A 15240-nucleotide genomic window follows, 5' to 3' on the forward strand; every position below is an offset into this window, starting at 1 on the left:
GTATATATGTACCATGGCTTAACCACTCTCTTGCTGAAGGACATCAGAGCTGTTCCTAGCTTGGGGTTACTGTGAATACAGCCGCTAAAAGCATTGATGTACAGGTGCTTGTGTGAATACAGCTTTTATTTCTCTGGGATAAATGTCCAAGAGTACAGTTTTTGATTCATATGGTAATTTCATGTTTAGTTTTATAAGAAACTGCCAAACTGTTTTCAAGAGTGGGTATATCATCTTATATTCCCACCAACAATGTATTAGTAATCGAGTGCCTCTGCGTGCTTGCCAGCATTTGGTAATGTCACTGTTTTTTATTTTCTCCATTCTGATCCATATGTAGTGATATCTCATTATGGTTTTAATTTGCATTTCCCTGATGGCTCATAATGCTGAACATCTTTCATGTGTGTGTTTGCCATCTGCATATCATCTTCATTGAAAAGTCTGTTTGTGCCTTTTGCCCATTTTCTAATTTGACTTTTTTTTTTTTTTGCTACTGAGTTTTCAGTGTTCTTTATATATTTTAGATACTATTCCTTTGTGGGACATGTGATTTGTAAATGTTTACTCCCAGCATGTTGCTTGTTTTCATCTTCTTCACCTAGACTTTCACAAAAGATGAGTGTTGAACTTTGACGAGACTTAATTTATCAACTTTTTATTTTCTAGAGTGTGCTTTTAGTGTCAGGTCTAAGGACTCTTTGTCTTGCCTTAGATGCCAAAGTGTTTTTTTCCCCTGAAGGCTTTATAGTTTCACATTTTGAATTGAAGTCCATAATCCATTTTGAGTTGATTTGTGTACATGATGTGAAGTTCAGGTTGAGGTTCATTTTCTTACTTATGGAGGTCCCCTCCCTCCAGCACCATTTGTTGAAAAAGACTGTCCTTCCTCCACTGAATTGCTTTTAAGCCTTTGTAAACAATATGGAACACTTCATGGGTATACACGTCATCCTTATGCAGTGGCCATGTCAGTCTTCCCTGTATCATTCCAAGTTTTTATTAGATGCACTACCAAAGTGAACACTGCTCACACCTTTAGACTCATCAACTCCACTTACGGAAATTCACTTCTGAAGATGAAGAAGATGTGCCCAAGGCTATTTACTTCAGCATTATTTATAACATCAAATAAAAGAGTGGGGAGGAATGTCCAAAAATAGTAGATAGGAGAAATGTATTGTTAATCTATCGCTGTGTACCAAATTATCCCAACCCTTAAGGACTTAAGGCAACAACATTTATAATATCACAATGTTTGTGATATCTAGTCATGGCTTTTCTGGGTTCTCTAAGTCTCTAAGACCACCCTTAGATGACATTTGAGGCTGAAGTTTTTTTCCGAAGGGTCAACCAGAGAACGACCCATGTCCAAGCTCACTGATGTGGTTGTTGGCAAGATTCAGTTCCTTGCAAGCCCTTGCAATTGGGGCCTTATTTTCTCTTGGGCTGTTGGTAAGAGCCAGCCCTCCCTTTGTTGCCTCATGGCCCTCTCTGTATTGCCGCTTACTTCCTCATAACAAGCAAGCAGAGAAAATGCAAAAGAGTGTTAGGACTCCTTTGTGAACTAATCATGAAATAATTTCCCGTTAAGTTTGCTGCATTTTATTCATTCAAAGCAACTTTCTAAGTTGCTCACTCAAGGGTGGGAGATTACAAAAGGGTGTGATACCAGGAGGGAGAGATTTGGGGACTTTATGTAAGACGTTGCCTATACAATAGGTACATTTTTATACATTCATTGAGTTAAAAGTCATACGTCCTCTTATTTTTCTATACTACATGGATATGGCATTGCTGTCATGGTGTAGAAGTGCCTCAGTGAGAGCCACATGCAAAAAATATGAAACCGGACCGCTATCTTACACCACACACACAAATGAACTCAAGATGGATTAAATCCTTGAATGTAAGACAAGAAATAATACAACTCCTAGAAGAGAAAAAAGCAGTAAGTTCCTTGCCATCACTTTTGGATATATTCTTTTGCACCTGACTCCAAAGGCATTGACAACATAAGTAAAGATAAACAAATAGGACTACGGCAAAGTAAGAAACTGTACGTAGCCAGTAAATCATCAACAAAATAAAAGGGCAACGTACTGAAAGGGAGAAGGTATCTGCAAATCATACATATGGTAAGAGGTTAGTATCTAAAATACATAAAGAAATCATACATCATGCATCATCATCCTCCTCCTCCAAATAAGAAATAGGTAGAGGACCTGAATAGACATTTTTCCAAGGAGAGCATACAGATGGCCAACAGGCACATGACAAGATGTTCGACATCACTAATCATCGGGAAAATGCAAATCAAAACCACAATGAGGTATCACCTCACACCTGTAAGAATGGCTATCATTTAAAAAAAGATAAGAAATAGCCAAGGATGTGGAGAAAAGAGAAGCTTCACTCACTGTTGGTGGGAGTGGAAAATGATGCATCCACTATGAAAAACAGTATGGAAGTTTCTCAAAAACTAAAAATAAAACTACCTTATGATCCAGTAATTCCACGTCTGGGTATATGTCTGGAGAAAATAAATACACTAATTGAAAAGATATGTGCACTTTTATGTTCATTGTAACATAACAGCCTAACTGTGGAAAGAACCCAACTGTCCATCAATGGATGAGAGGATAAAGAAAGCGTGAGAGAGATATATGGATACCATGGAATACTACTCAGCCATAAAAAAGAATAAAATCTTGCCATTTGAGACAACATGGATGGACCCTGAGGATAAGTGAAATAAATGAAGGCTATGCTAAATGAAATAAGTCTGGCAAAGAAACATAAATACCATACGACTTCACTTACCCTTGGAATCTGAAAAACAAAACAAATGAAAAAACAAAAACAGAGCAAAATTTACAGGTACAGAGATTAGACTGTGGTTGCCAGAGGGGAGAGAGCGGGAGGTGGGTGAAACAAGTGAAGGTGGTCAAAACGTACATTTTTCTAATATATATATATATATGTATATATATATATATATATATATATATATATATATATATATATACCACAACTTCTTTATACATTCATCCCTTGCCATTTGCAACTACATGGAGGGAACTGGAGGGTATTATGCTAAGCGAAATTAGTCAGTCAGAGAAAGACAAATATCATATGACTTCACCCATATCAGGACTTTAAGAGACAAAACAGATGAACATAAGGGAAGGGAAACAAAAATAATACAAAAACAGGGAGGGGGACAAAACAGAAGAGACTCTTAAATATGGAGAACAAACAGAGGGCTACTGGAGGGGGTGTGGGGGGGGACGGGCTAAATGGGTAAGGGGCACTAAGGAATCTACTCCTGAAATCATCATTGCACTATATGCTAACTCATTTGGATGTAAAGTTAAAAAAATAAAATTTAAAAAAAGTACAAACTTCCAGTTATAAAATAAGTAAATCATGGGGATGTAACGAGCGGCATGGTGATAACAGTCAATAATATTGTGTTGCAAATTTGAAAGTTGCTAAGAAAAAAAATCTTAAAAGTTCTCATCACAAGAAAAAAAAATTTGTAACTTTATAAAGTGAGAGATGGTGGGGCGCCTGGGTGGCTCGGTCGGTTAAACGTCCGACTTCAGCTCAGGTCACAATCTCGCGGTCCATGAGTTCGAGCCCCGCGTTGGGCTCTGGGCTGATGGCTCAGAGCCTGGAGCCTGCTTCGGATTCTGTGTCTCCCTCTCTCTCTGCCCCTCCCCCATTCATGCTCTGTCTCTCTCTGTCTCAAAAATAAATAAACGTTAAAAAAAATTAAAAAAAATAAAAAATAAAAAAAATAAAGTGAGAGACGGTAACTAAACTGCTTGTGGTGATCATTTTACAAAATATACAAACGTTGAATCATTATGTTGTACACCTGGAACTAACATCATATGTCAGTTATACTTTGATTAAAAAATGAAACACTAAAAATTCTCCATTAATCCAAAAGTGGAAAGAAGTGAACAACTAGCAAATAGGAAAATACATTGGTAGACTTAAACCTGACATCAATAATACTACTAAGTATCATTAATGTTCAGGTAAGATATTGAGACCAAACTATACGCTGCCTATAACAAACACTCTTTAAATATAAAGCCACAGATAAGTTTAAAAGTAAAAGGATGAAAAGAGATACGCAAATAATAAGAACAAGAAAGGCTATGCAGCTATATTATAATCAGACAGGATTTCAAAGTAAAAAATACTTCTAAAGATAAAGAGGGACATTTAATATTGATAAAGGTTCAACTCGCAAAGCACCTACCCTGAATGCATGTGCACATAACAACAGATCTTCAAAATACATGAAATAAAAATTCACAAAACTAGAGGGAGAAATAGACAAATTTAGAATTGTAACTGAAGATTTTTGTTCTCTTGCCGGTGGTTAATAGAACAAGTTAACAACAACAAAAATCAGTAAGGAAAATGAATATCTGGATATAATCAACCAATTTAACCTAACTGAGCCTAATAAAACACTCCATCCAACAGCAAAATCCATATTTATTTCAAGTGCACATGGAGCATTCACCAAGATAGACCATTTGTTGACAGATTTAAAAAGACTCAGCAAATATTATACATTGAAATCATGCAGAGTATTTTCTCTGACTATAATAGAATTAAATTATTAGAATTAAATTAGAAATTAACGAGTATGAAATATATTTTTAAATCCACAGTGTTTAGAAATAAAACAAAATTTTCTAAATACGTTATGAATCTATTCCAAAAAAAACAGAGGAAGGAAAGCTTCCAAATTCATTCTATGAGGCCAGCATTACTCTGATACCAAAACCAAATGAAGACACTACAAAAAAAGAAAAGAAAAAACTACAAGCCAATATCCCTGATGAACATAGATGTAAAAATCCTCAACAAAATACTAGCAAACTCAATTCAACAATACTTTAAAAGGATCATTCACCACAATCATGTGGGATTTATTCCAGGAATACAAATGGTTAATATTCACAAATCAATCAACGTGATACATCACATTAACAAGAGGAAGGATTAAAACCATATGATTACCTCAATAGGCGCAGAAACAGCCTTTGACAAAGTATAATACTCATACATGATAAAAACTCTCAACAAAGTAGGTTTAGAGGGAACATACCTCAACATAATAAAGACCATATATAAAAAACCCACAGCTTACGTCACACTCTGTGGTGAAAAACTGAGAACTTAGAGTTCATCTAAGATCAGGAACAAGACAAGGGTATTCGTTCTCACCACTTTTACTCAACATAGTATGGGAAGTCCTAGGTGCAGCAGACAAGAAAAAAAAAAGGCATCCACATTGGTAAGGAAAAAATAAAATTTGCACTATTTGTGGATGACATGGCATTTCTATACTTCTGAATTAGCAGGAGAAATTAAGAAAACAATCCCATTTAAAATTGCACCAAAAAGAATAAAATATCTAGGAATAAATTTGACCAAGCAAGTAAAAGACTTATACTCTGAAAACTATAAGACACTAATGAAAGAAAATGAAGGTGACACAAACAAATGGAAAGATATACCATGCTCATGGATTAGAAGAATTATTATTGTTAAAATGACCACACTACCCGAGGCAATCTACAGATGTGATGCAATCCCTATCAAAATACCAATAGCATTTTTCATAGAACTAGAAAAAATAATCCTAAAATTTGTACAAAACTACAAAAAAACTCAAATAGCCAAAGCCGTCTTGAGAAAGAACACAGCTGGAGGTATCACAACACCAGATTTCAAGATATACTACAAAGCTATAGTAATCAAAACAGTATGGTACCTACATTTTTATGTCTATTTTTATGTCTACGTCTATTTTTTTTTTCAACGTTTATTTATTTTTGGGACAGAGAGAGACAGAGCATGAACAGGGGAGGGGCAGAGAGAGAGGGAGACACAGAATCGGAAACAGGCTCCAGGCTCTGAGCCATCAGCCCAGAGCCTGACGTGGGGCTCGAACTCACGGACCGCGAGATCGTGACCTGGCTGAAGTCGGACGCTTAACCGACTGCACCACCCAGGCGCCCCAGTCTATGTCTATTTTTATAGACATATAGATCAATGGAACAGAATAGAGAGCCCAGAAATAAACCACACTGATATGGTCAATTAATCTGCAATAGCGGAGGCAAGAATATACAATAGGGAAAAAGAGTGTCTTTAATAAATGATGCTGGGAAAACAAGACAGCTACATGCAAAAAAAATGAAACTGGACCAATTCCTACACAATACACAAAAATCAGCAAAATTGACTAAAAACCTAAATGTAATACCTGAAACAATAAAATTCCTAAAAGAAGACAAGAATTATGTCCCAAATAAACTATTGGGACTACACCAAAATAAAAAGCTTTTGCAATAGAAAAGGAAACCAACAAAACAAAAATGTAACCTACAGAATGGGAAAAAAATATTTGCAAATGATATGTCTGATAAAGGGGTGAATAATCAAAATATATATAGAGAGAGAACTTATAAAGCTTAATACCAAAAATAAAACAAAACAAACAAAAAAAAAACATTTCAAATAAAAAATGGGCAGAATGAATGAATAGAAATCCAGATGGCCAACAGGCACATGAAAAGATGCTCAACATCACTAATCATCAGGGAAATGCAAATCAAAGCCACAAGGAAAGATCATCTCATACCTCTCAGAATGGCTATCATCAAATGGATAAGAAATAGCAAGTGATATGGAGAAAAGTGATATGGAGAAAGAGAAACCCTCATGCACCCTCACTGTACATGAGGGAAACCCTCATGTAAATTGGTGCCACCACTATGGAAAACAGTATGTAGGTTCCTCCAAAAAATTGAAAGTAGAAATACCATATGATCCAGTAATTCTACTACTGGGTATTTATCCAAAGAAAATGAAAACACGAATTCTTAAAGATATATGCACCCTATGTTCACTGCAGCATTATTTACAATAGCCAAGATATGGAAGCAACTCACATGCCCATCAACAGATGAATGAAAAGGAACATGCAGTACATACATACATATATACAACGTAATATTGACTAAACCATGAAAAAGGATGAGATCTTGCCATTTGGGAGAACATTAATGGACCTAGAGGGTATTGTGCCAAGTGAAAAAAAGTCATATTGAAAAAGACATTTATCACATGATTTCACATAGATGTGAAATCTAAAAAACAAATCAAATGAACAAACAACCAAAAAAACAGACTCATGAATACAGAGAACAAACTGGTGGTTGCCAGAGGGGTGGGAGAAGAGGGTGAGTGAAACAGATGAAGAGAATTAAGAGGGAATAGCATAGGGAATATAGTCAATAACATGGTAATAATGTTGTTGGTGACAGATGGTGACTACACTTGCCACAGTGAGCACTGAGTAATGTATAGAATTGTCGAAATACTATGCGTACTTCTGCAACGAATATAATATTGTATGTTAACTATACTGCAATAATAATATTTTTAAAAGAATTATATGATCACTTTTGTAGAGATTCCTAAAAATGTAAGACAACTAAGCGGACCTACCTTAATGTTCCCCATCAAGCTCTCAAACTTACCTGCATCTGTTTCCTCCTTCCTTCCTTCCTGCTATAATGAGCAGCTTTCCTCACACCTAAGGCAAATTGCTTCACCTATGATTGGGATCCCAGACCGTATCTTTCAGAACAGTGATTCTTTTCTCTTTTTTTCTTTTTTTAGTATAACTGACACACAATGTTCAATGTTGCATTAGTTTCAGGTGTACAACATAGTGATTTGACAAGTTTGTACATTATGTTCTGTTCACAAGTGTAGTGACCATCTGTCACCACACAACACCATTACAATGTCATTGACTATATTCCCTTATGGTGTTTCTTTTATTCCTGTGACTTATTCATTCCATAACTGGAAATCTGCATCCTACTTCCCTTCACTCTTTTTGCCACCCCCCCACAAGGTTCTTAATCATGGCTACACATTTGAATCCCTAATGAGCTCTTATTTAGAAGAAGAAGACGATGATGATGAAGAAGAAGGAGAAGGAGGAGGGGGAGGGGGAGGGAAAGGAGAAGGGGAAGGGGAAGGAAAAGGGGAAGGGGAAGGAGAAGGGGAAGGGGAAGGGGAAGGGGAAGGGGAAGGAGAAGGAGAAAATCCCAGGCTCATTCCAGAAGGGAGTGACAGCTTGGGAGGTGCAGGGTAGGGGAGTAGATAAGGATAGTGGCTGGGGCATCAGGATTTTTTCAAAGTTCCCCAGGCAATTTGAATACACAACCAGAGTTGACAAACTCCAATCTAAAAATGTTTGGGCCATCCATTATTGCCTCTCTGAGTGCTGGTTCCTGCCCATGAAGTACTTAAACACAATTCAGTCTCTCACTACAAAAATCCCTCCCTCCACCTCACTTCCCTCAATGTTTCCCAAATCTCTCCTCATGATGCATTATCCTTTATACTTCTTTAATTTGATTTACTAAAACAAAGTTAAGAACTTTTACATCTATGTTCATGAGGGATATTGGACTTTAATTATCTTATACACTTTTTGTCTGATTTGTAGTATCAGGATCATTCTGGTCTTATGGAATGTGCTGGGAAGCATAATTTCCTCTTCCATTTTCTGCAGATGCTTGTGTAGAACTGGCACCATTTCTTCTTTCAATGCTTGGTAGATCTCACAAGTGAAACTGAATGGACTGAAGGAAGGCTGTTAACTAAAATTCCATTTTCTTTAATAGATACAGGGCTACTCATGCTATCTAATTCTTCTTGAGTAATTTTTGGTGGTTTTGTCTTTTGAGAAATCTATTTCATTTAAGTCAACTAGTTTATTTATAGTTATTTATATATAAATTATACATATATAATTTATATATAGTTACCTATAATATCCCTTTATTAACTTCTTAATATCCATAGAAAGAGTACTCTCACTTTTGATATTGGTAATTATTGACTTTGCTCTTTGTTTTCCAGATCAGAATAGCTGGAGATATACTGACTTTATTCAACTTCTCAGAGAAAATAGTTATTGTTCCATTTATTTTTTGGATTGTTTTTCTGTTTCCTAGTTCATTGATTTCCACTCTGATTTATATGATTTCATTTCTTCTGCTTACTTTGAGTTTCATTTGCTTTTCTTTTTCTAGTTTCTTAAGCTGAGAGCTGAGGTAATTTGTTTGAGATCTTTCTTCTTTTCTATATATAGATGTTTAGTGCTATAAATTTCCCTCCAAATGCTGTTTTAATCAGCTTCTCACAAGCATTTGTGTACTGTATTTTCATTCCATTCAGCTCAAAATCCTTCCACATTTCTACTTTTATGTATTTTTTGACAAACAGGTTATGTAGAAGCGTGTTGTTTATTTTCCAAATATTGGGACATCTTTCACCTATTTGTCTGTTATTATTTCTAACCAGTACTGTGGCTGGAGAACATATATTTGACAGCATATGAATCCTTTCACATTCACTGGGTTTATCGTTGTGGTCTAGCGCATATTCTGTCTCGGTAAAGCCCCAGTTACAATTTAAATAGTGTGTTCCACTATTGTTTGACGGAAGGTTCTATAGATACTGATCACGGAAAGTTGGTCGGTAGTACTGTTTAAATCCTCTATATCCTTAATGATTTTTCTCTCAACTTCTCTTATCAATAATGAGAGAGTGGGGGTGAGATCTCTGATTACACTTGTAAATTTTCCCATTTTTGCCTTGCAGCTCCCTTTCCCTTCACTATGGTCTGGAACCTCTTCCCAGGCAGTGGGCGGGGGCATCTCATTTAGGGATCTCCTAATTTATTTCCCATCTCTTAGGAATCTGGGTCTTCTATTGCCTCATAGTCAATGCAGCTTTTCAAATATATATTTTGTCTCTCTTTTTCAGGTAAGAAGATCAGTCTGCACCCTGCTACCCTATCTTGGCTGGAACCTGAATTCCAGGCAGTGACTTTTAACATCTACTTCTTTCTCATCTTTATAAAATCTCATAAAATCTTCTCCAAGATCTCTCTTGGATGTACTAGTTACTCTCCATTTTCATTGTCTTTTCCTTAGTTCGACTACCAACTATTCCTTCTGATTTGTTACAGCCAGTGGTCCCCAGTGGGTTTTCCTCTACTGGTTTTTCCTTAACCACTTTCCAGTCCATTCATCAGCACCAGAGAGTCCTTTATAAAAGCACAACCACATCATGCCACGGTTTCCACATTTAAATTCTGTAGTGCTTCTGTTCATTCAAAGCCGCCGTAAGAGGATGAGGAGATAAGCCACAGACTGGAAGATATGTCTAGTATCTAATATTTATCTAATCAAGAAATAATTATACACAGAATGTTGAAAGGTTTGAAAACAATTAAAATACAGGAAAATCAACCCCAAAGAAAAATTATTAACCAGCCATTCACAAAAATTACCCTCCCATACCTATGAAAACATGTTCAACCTCCCATTAACCAAGGAAATGCAATTTGAAACTCTAATGATACCTCCCAACACAAGAAGGTATTGGTAAGTCTGACAATATCAAGTGTTGGTAAGATAGAGAGCAACAGAAATCATGAACGCTGCTAGAGAGCATATCATTTGGTACAACCACTCTAGAGAACAACTATATCTGAAAACTTGCATCCCCTAGAAGCCACCAATTCTATTCTTAGGTTTTTAGCCAAGAAGACCTGTTACATAGACAAAAAAGATATGAAGATAAGAATGTTCTTAGCGGTATTGCTTCAAATAGCAAAAGAAACATTTATGGGCCCATCAAAGGGGAATGACTGTGTGTGCAATGAAATATTATGCAGCAGTGAAAATGAACAAATCACAGAAACTGATACTATTATGGGCGAATCTAACAAACACGATATAGAACAGATACCAGTTACAGAAAATTTCAGGCAATGTAACATCAATTTTAGATAGCCTAGAAGTATGCAAAATACTTTGTTTGCTTAAAGATACATACCTCTTATTGCACAAAAGGGAATGTGAGGTAAAATTAAGAGCTGATCAAGGTGCCTGGGTGACTCAGTCGGTTTAGTGTCTGACTTCGGATCCGATCATGATCTCACGGCTTGTGAGTTCAAGCCTGGCATCAGGCTCTGTGCTGACAGCTCGGAGCCTGGAGCCTGCTTCGGATTCTGTGTGTCCTCTCTGCCCCTCCCTGACTTGTACCCCGTCTCTCAAAAATAAATAAACATTAAATTTTTTTTAAAAAATTAAGAGCCTTGGGGCGCCTGGGTGGCCCAGTCGGTTGAGCGTCCAACTTCGGCTCAGGTCATGATCTTGAGATCCGTGAGTTCGAGCCCCGCGTCGGGCTCTGCTGACAGCTCAGAGCCTGGAGCCTGCTTCTGACCCTGTGTCTCCCTCTCTCTGCCCCTCCTCCACTCATGCTCTGTCTCTCTCTCTGTCAAAAATAAATAAACTTTAAAAAAAAAATTAAGAGCCGATCTTAGAAAACACGAGTCAGGAAGAGAAGTAGTGAGATGGAGGGGAAGGGAGCCAGTGAGAGGTGCAGTGTCAAAGCACCTTCCTTGCTGGGTAAGCAGAGCTTAATCCTCCAGAGAAACCCTGTGTCCCAGGATATCTCATCGGAGAGGTGAGGGAGCTGGAGTATTTATGCACCAACTCCCGTCCGTATTTGTTTGAGGGCTGCTGGGAGGAAGTATTAATCCCCGGGTACTTCTGGCATGCGGTCATGGGGACAAAGTAGACTTTGATGGCCAGAGCAAGTCCTCAGACAAAACAAAAACAACGAAAAAATGCTATTGCTGAAAACTGGGAGTTGATCCCAACACTGCACTGGAATAGAAAGTGCAGGGCAGAGCGCTGGGAGCTGCAGCTGTAAGTGAGGGGCTAAGAGCAGAAAACCAAGCAAGGGGATGAGAACACAGCATGAAGTACAGTGGTTACTTTTGAGGGAGAAGAAGGGGTTTTAATCGAGGAGAGACACACAAATGTCCCTGTCCTTTATTCCTGAGGCCAGGAGGTGGGTCCTTGCAGGAAACAGCAGGCACACTCGATTAAGTTTTCAGGGGCTGTTTACAAAGGTAAGGTCAGGGTGCTGGGACACCACAAGGGCCCTTGGGGTCTTTCCCACCGGCTGAGCTAAAGAGGCAGTTACCAGGAACAAAAGGGCTGCATAGATGGAGCCTGACCTAATCAATCCCTCACTTGCTGTGTCCTCCAGTCTCCTGCTGGGCTCCCCCTGGACGAATTCAAGAGGAAGCCAGTGGGGGGGTGCAGAGGGGTCAACCCACTAGAGCACAGATCAAACCAACAAGACTCCACCTGGTGGCACAGAGATGTTGAGCCCAGGTGGTGTGGGTCGTATTCTTTTTCATATTTTTGAATGCCTTACATACTGCTACATACTTGTTGAAAACACGTCCTTCACGTGTCACATTGCCCGGCACATAAACACCAAAACCTGATGTGGCTTCCTGGTCTGCATCCCGCCCCAGCCCTTCAGTCTCAGCCAATGTGGGCTCACCGGCTTTCCCTTTTGTCGCCACTCTGCTCCTTTGAGATCCTGTGTGTCGTCTGTCCTCTCCTGCCTCAGGGTGTCCATGCGTGCTGTTCCTTTGGCGTGAACTCGTTTTCTCAGCCCTAGCTTTGCTCATCCGCTGTTACACCTCAGGCTCCAGTTTCCATGTCCCTGTTCCCTCACACCGCCAAAGTCCAACTGGTGGATACACCCGTGTGTGTGCGTCTCCTTGCTCATTACCCTTTCTTAGCTTGTTTATGAAATCACCAGCATTGGCATCGTGCACCCAATGTCTGTGATCTCCTCGGCTTCTCGGGTAACACAGACAAAATAAGAAACCTGATTTTATTCATCGTATAGTATTTACTGTCCCACCGGAGACTGACACGTTGTTCGAGCCTTGCTCAGAGGGAAAACAGTAACCCTGGTATTGCTGTTGGACTGGATTGGAACAAGTTTGTATTAGTATCAGAAACCCTAGTATTCACACATCTTGTCCAGGTGTCTCGCCTCAGGATGGCAACACAACCATGCTTATTGAGCCCCAGGGCCTTTGCTCCTTCTCGAATCCAGACGTGTCATCACTGCCCCCAAAAGGAGCAGGGAGCTTGGAAGGTCCCCAGTTACCAAAGCGACACTTCTCAGGGACTCTGGGCTGCCATCCGAAGGCGAAGCATGTGGCTCCGGGAGCCTACAAGAGATCAGGTGACGTACAGACTCAGCAGAACAAATTGTGAAGCCAGAAGGTGAACGCCCACTCTTTTGCGCTCTTCAACCTGATGGAGAATGCGGGAGACAAAGTTTGCACCCTTGACCACAATTCTGCTTGAATATTATGCATCACTGCGGCTAATAGCCTCTGGACATCGGGTCAGCCCTCTGCAATTGTAACCTATGAAAATACATCAGCAGGGGCACCTGGTTGACTCCATCAGTTAAGCGTCCGACCCTTGATTTCGGCTCAGGTCATGATCTCAAGGCTCGAGGGATCGAGCCCTGAGTCGGGCTCTACACTGACAGCACAGAGCCTGCTTAGGACAGCACAGAGCTCTGCCTCTCTCTCTCTCTGTGCCCTTCCCCCAACTTACACACAAGTGCAGTCTCTCTCTCTCTCTCTCTCTCAAAATAAACAAACATATAAACAAAATATAATAAACTCAAAATAAGTAAATACACAAAGTGCAAATAAACAAACTCCACTCCACGGGACAAAATGATGGGAGAGTGGGGTAGGGTGGTAGGGCTGAGCCAGAGACCCTGCAGGGAGCCAGAGCCTGGGCCCCCTACCCTGGCATCCTTGGAGCCAAATTAGATTCGAGGCAGGCCAGATGGAGGGGCCAAGGGCTGAGCGACGCCCTCGCAGAAAATCCCTGGATTCCCCAGGCCACCAGCAACTTCCTCTGCCAGGAACCCAACATAACGGGCATCGGGGCACAGATCCACGGGGGCCAGGGTCTGCCACAGGAAGGAACCACTGGCTGACCAAATGGTGATCCTCTCCTCCTATTATAAATCGATACCTGCTCCTTGTAGGAAATTTAGACAATGCGGAAGAGCACTGCAAGGAAACGGATAATTACCCAAAACACCCCTTCCCGGGCTTTCCTTCCACCTTTCTTTTTCTTAAGAGCGTGGACTCTGCGCGCGTGCGCCCGCACATCGCACCTGCTGTGTGCGGTGGCAGACGCGGCTGCGTAGTGGGCTAGTTTCGCAGGCGTTGCGGTGGGGGTGTGTTCTGTGTGCAGCAGGATTCAGGGCGTGTACGTTGGGTGTGGCCGGCGCGCGCCTGCGCTCTGTGTGCACTGCGCGACTACGGCGGGTGCGGCCACGGTGTTAGTCTGGCAGCGGTCACGTGGTTGTGCGCCTGGGCGTTGTGTAGGGTGAGCGTGCGTAGTTCGCGTACCACGTGTTCTCGGTGTCGTGTACCGTTTCACGCGTGTGCGTCATGTGGGATGTGTGGGATGGGTGTGTGTCGTACGCACCGTGCTGCGCGCGCGCGCGCGCGCGCGCGCGCGCGTGTGTGTGTGTGTGTGTGTGTGTGAGACTGGGGGCAGCAGAGTGGGCCGACGGGCTGGGCATTGTAGCCACTTCAGAACTATCCCCTCTTTACGGCTACTGATATGGATCCAGGTATTAAATTGGCAAATACTTTCCTTTAAAAGTAAATAACTGGATTGGAACATTTAAAAGGAAGTTTATTTTTAAAAAGAACGTAAAGTGAATAATCCTGGAGGAAGTCTGGGCCGCCCGGCGCTAGAAGAACTTTGCATCCTTCTCTCCTTCTCCATGATTCAGGGATACAAGGTCGGAGTGTTTCTTCCAGAAACTCAGGCTCCGTGACAGGAAGCTACTGCAAGTATTCATAAATGGATCAGATGGAATTAGAGGAGCCCCGCTCTCCTGCCCTCTGAGGAGCCGGCCTAGATGTGGATCACCCTCTGGCCTCTGGGGCGCGGGACCCGTGGGCTCACCTGACTTGGGGCGCCTCCCGGCAGGATGCGGGAACAGCCCACACCCTGGCTCTGACGCTTGTCTAACTAGTGTCTCCCGAGAGGCCCACAGGCAGCGGGCCTCTTCCCGGGGGGAAAGCCCACCACCCCGAGGATGAAGCAGAACACCCCATCTCCGCCATGCTTCAGCCTCCCCACACTCTTCACCTTTGCACGCAGAGGGGGAGATCGGCTCAGGCCGGTGGGAAAGAAGCCTCGGAGGCCTTGACCTCGGTGTGAACCCAAGGCGCCCTGTGACCGAGCC

At 40.9% G+C, this 15240-nt stretch overlaps 1 non-coding gene across 1 annotated transcript; it reads right to left on the minus strand.

The window, feature by feature from the left end:
• Positions 1 to 918: 918 nt before the first annotated feature.
• Positions 919 to 1023, minus strand: LOC113595377 (U6 spliceosomal RNA). Its single transcript, XR_003415880.1, has one exon. It is a non-coding gene; the product is annotated as a U6 spliceosomal RNA (small nuclear RNA).
• Positions 1024 to 15240: the final 14217 nt, after the last annotated feature.

This window comes from Acinonyx jubatus, chromosome E2, assembly GCF_027475565.1.
Source record: "Acinonyx jubatus isolate Ajub_Pintada_27869175 chromosome E2, VMU_Ajub_asm_v1.0, whole genome shotgun sequence".
NCBI classification, from domain to species: Eukaryota; Metazoa; Chordata; class Mammalia; order Carnivora; family Felidae; genus Acinonyx; species Acinonyx jubatus.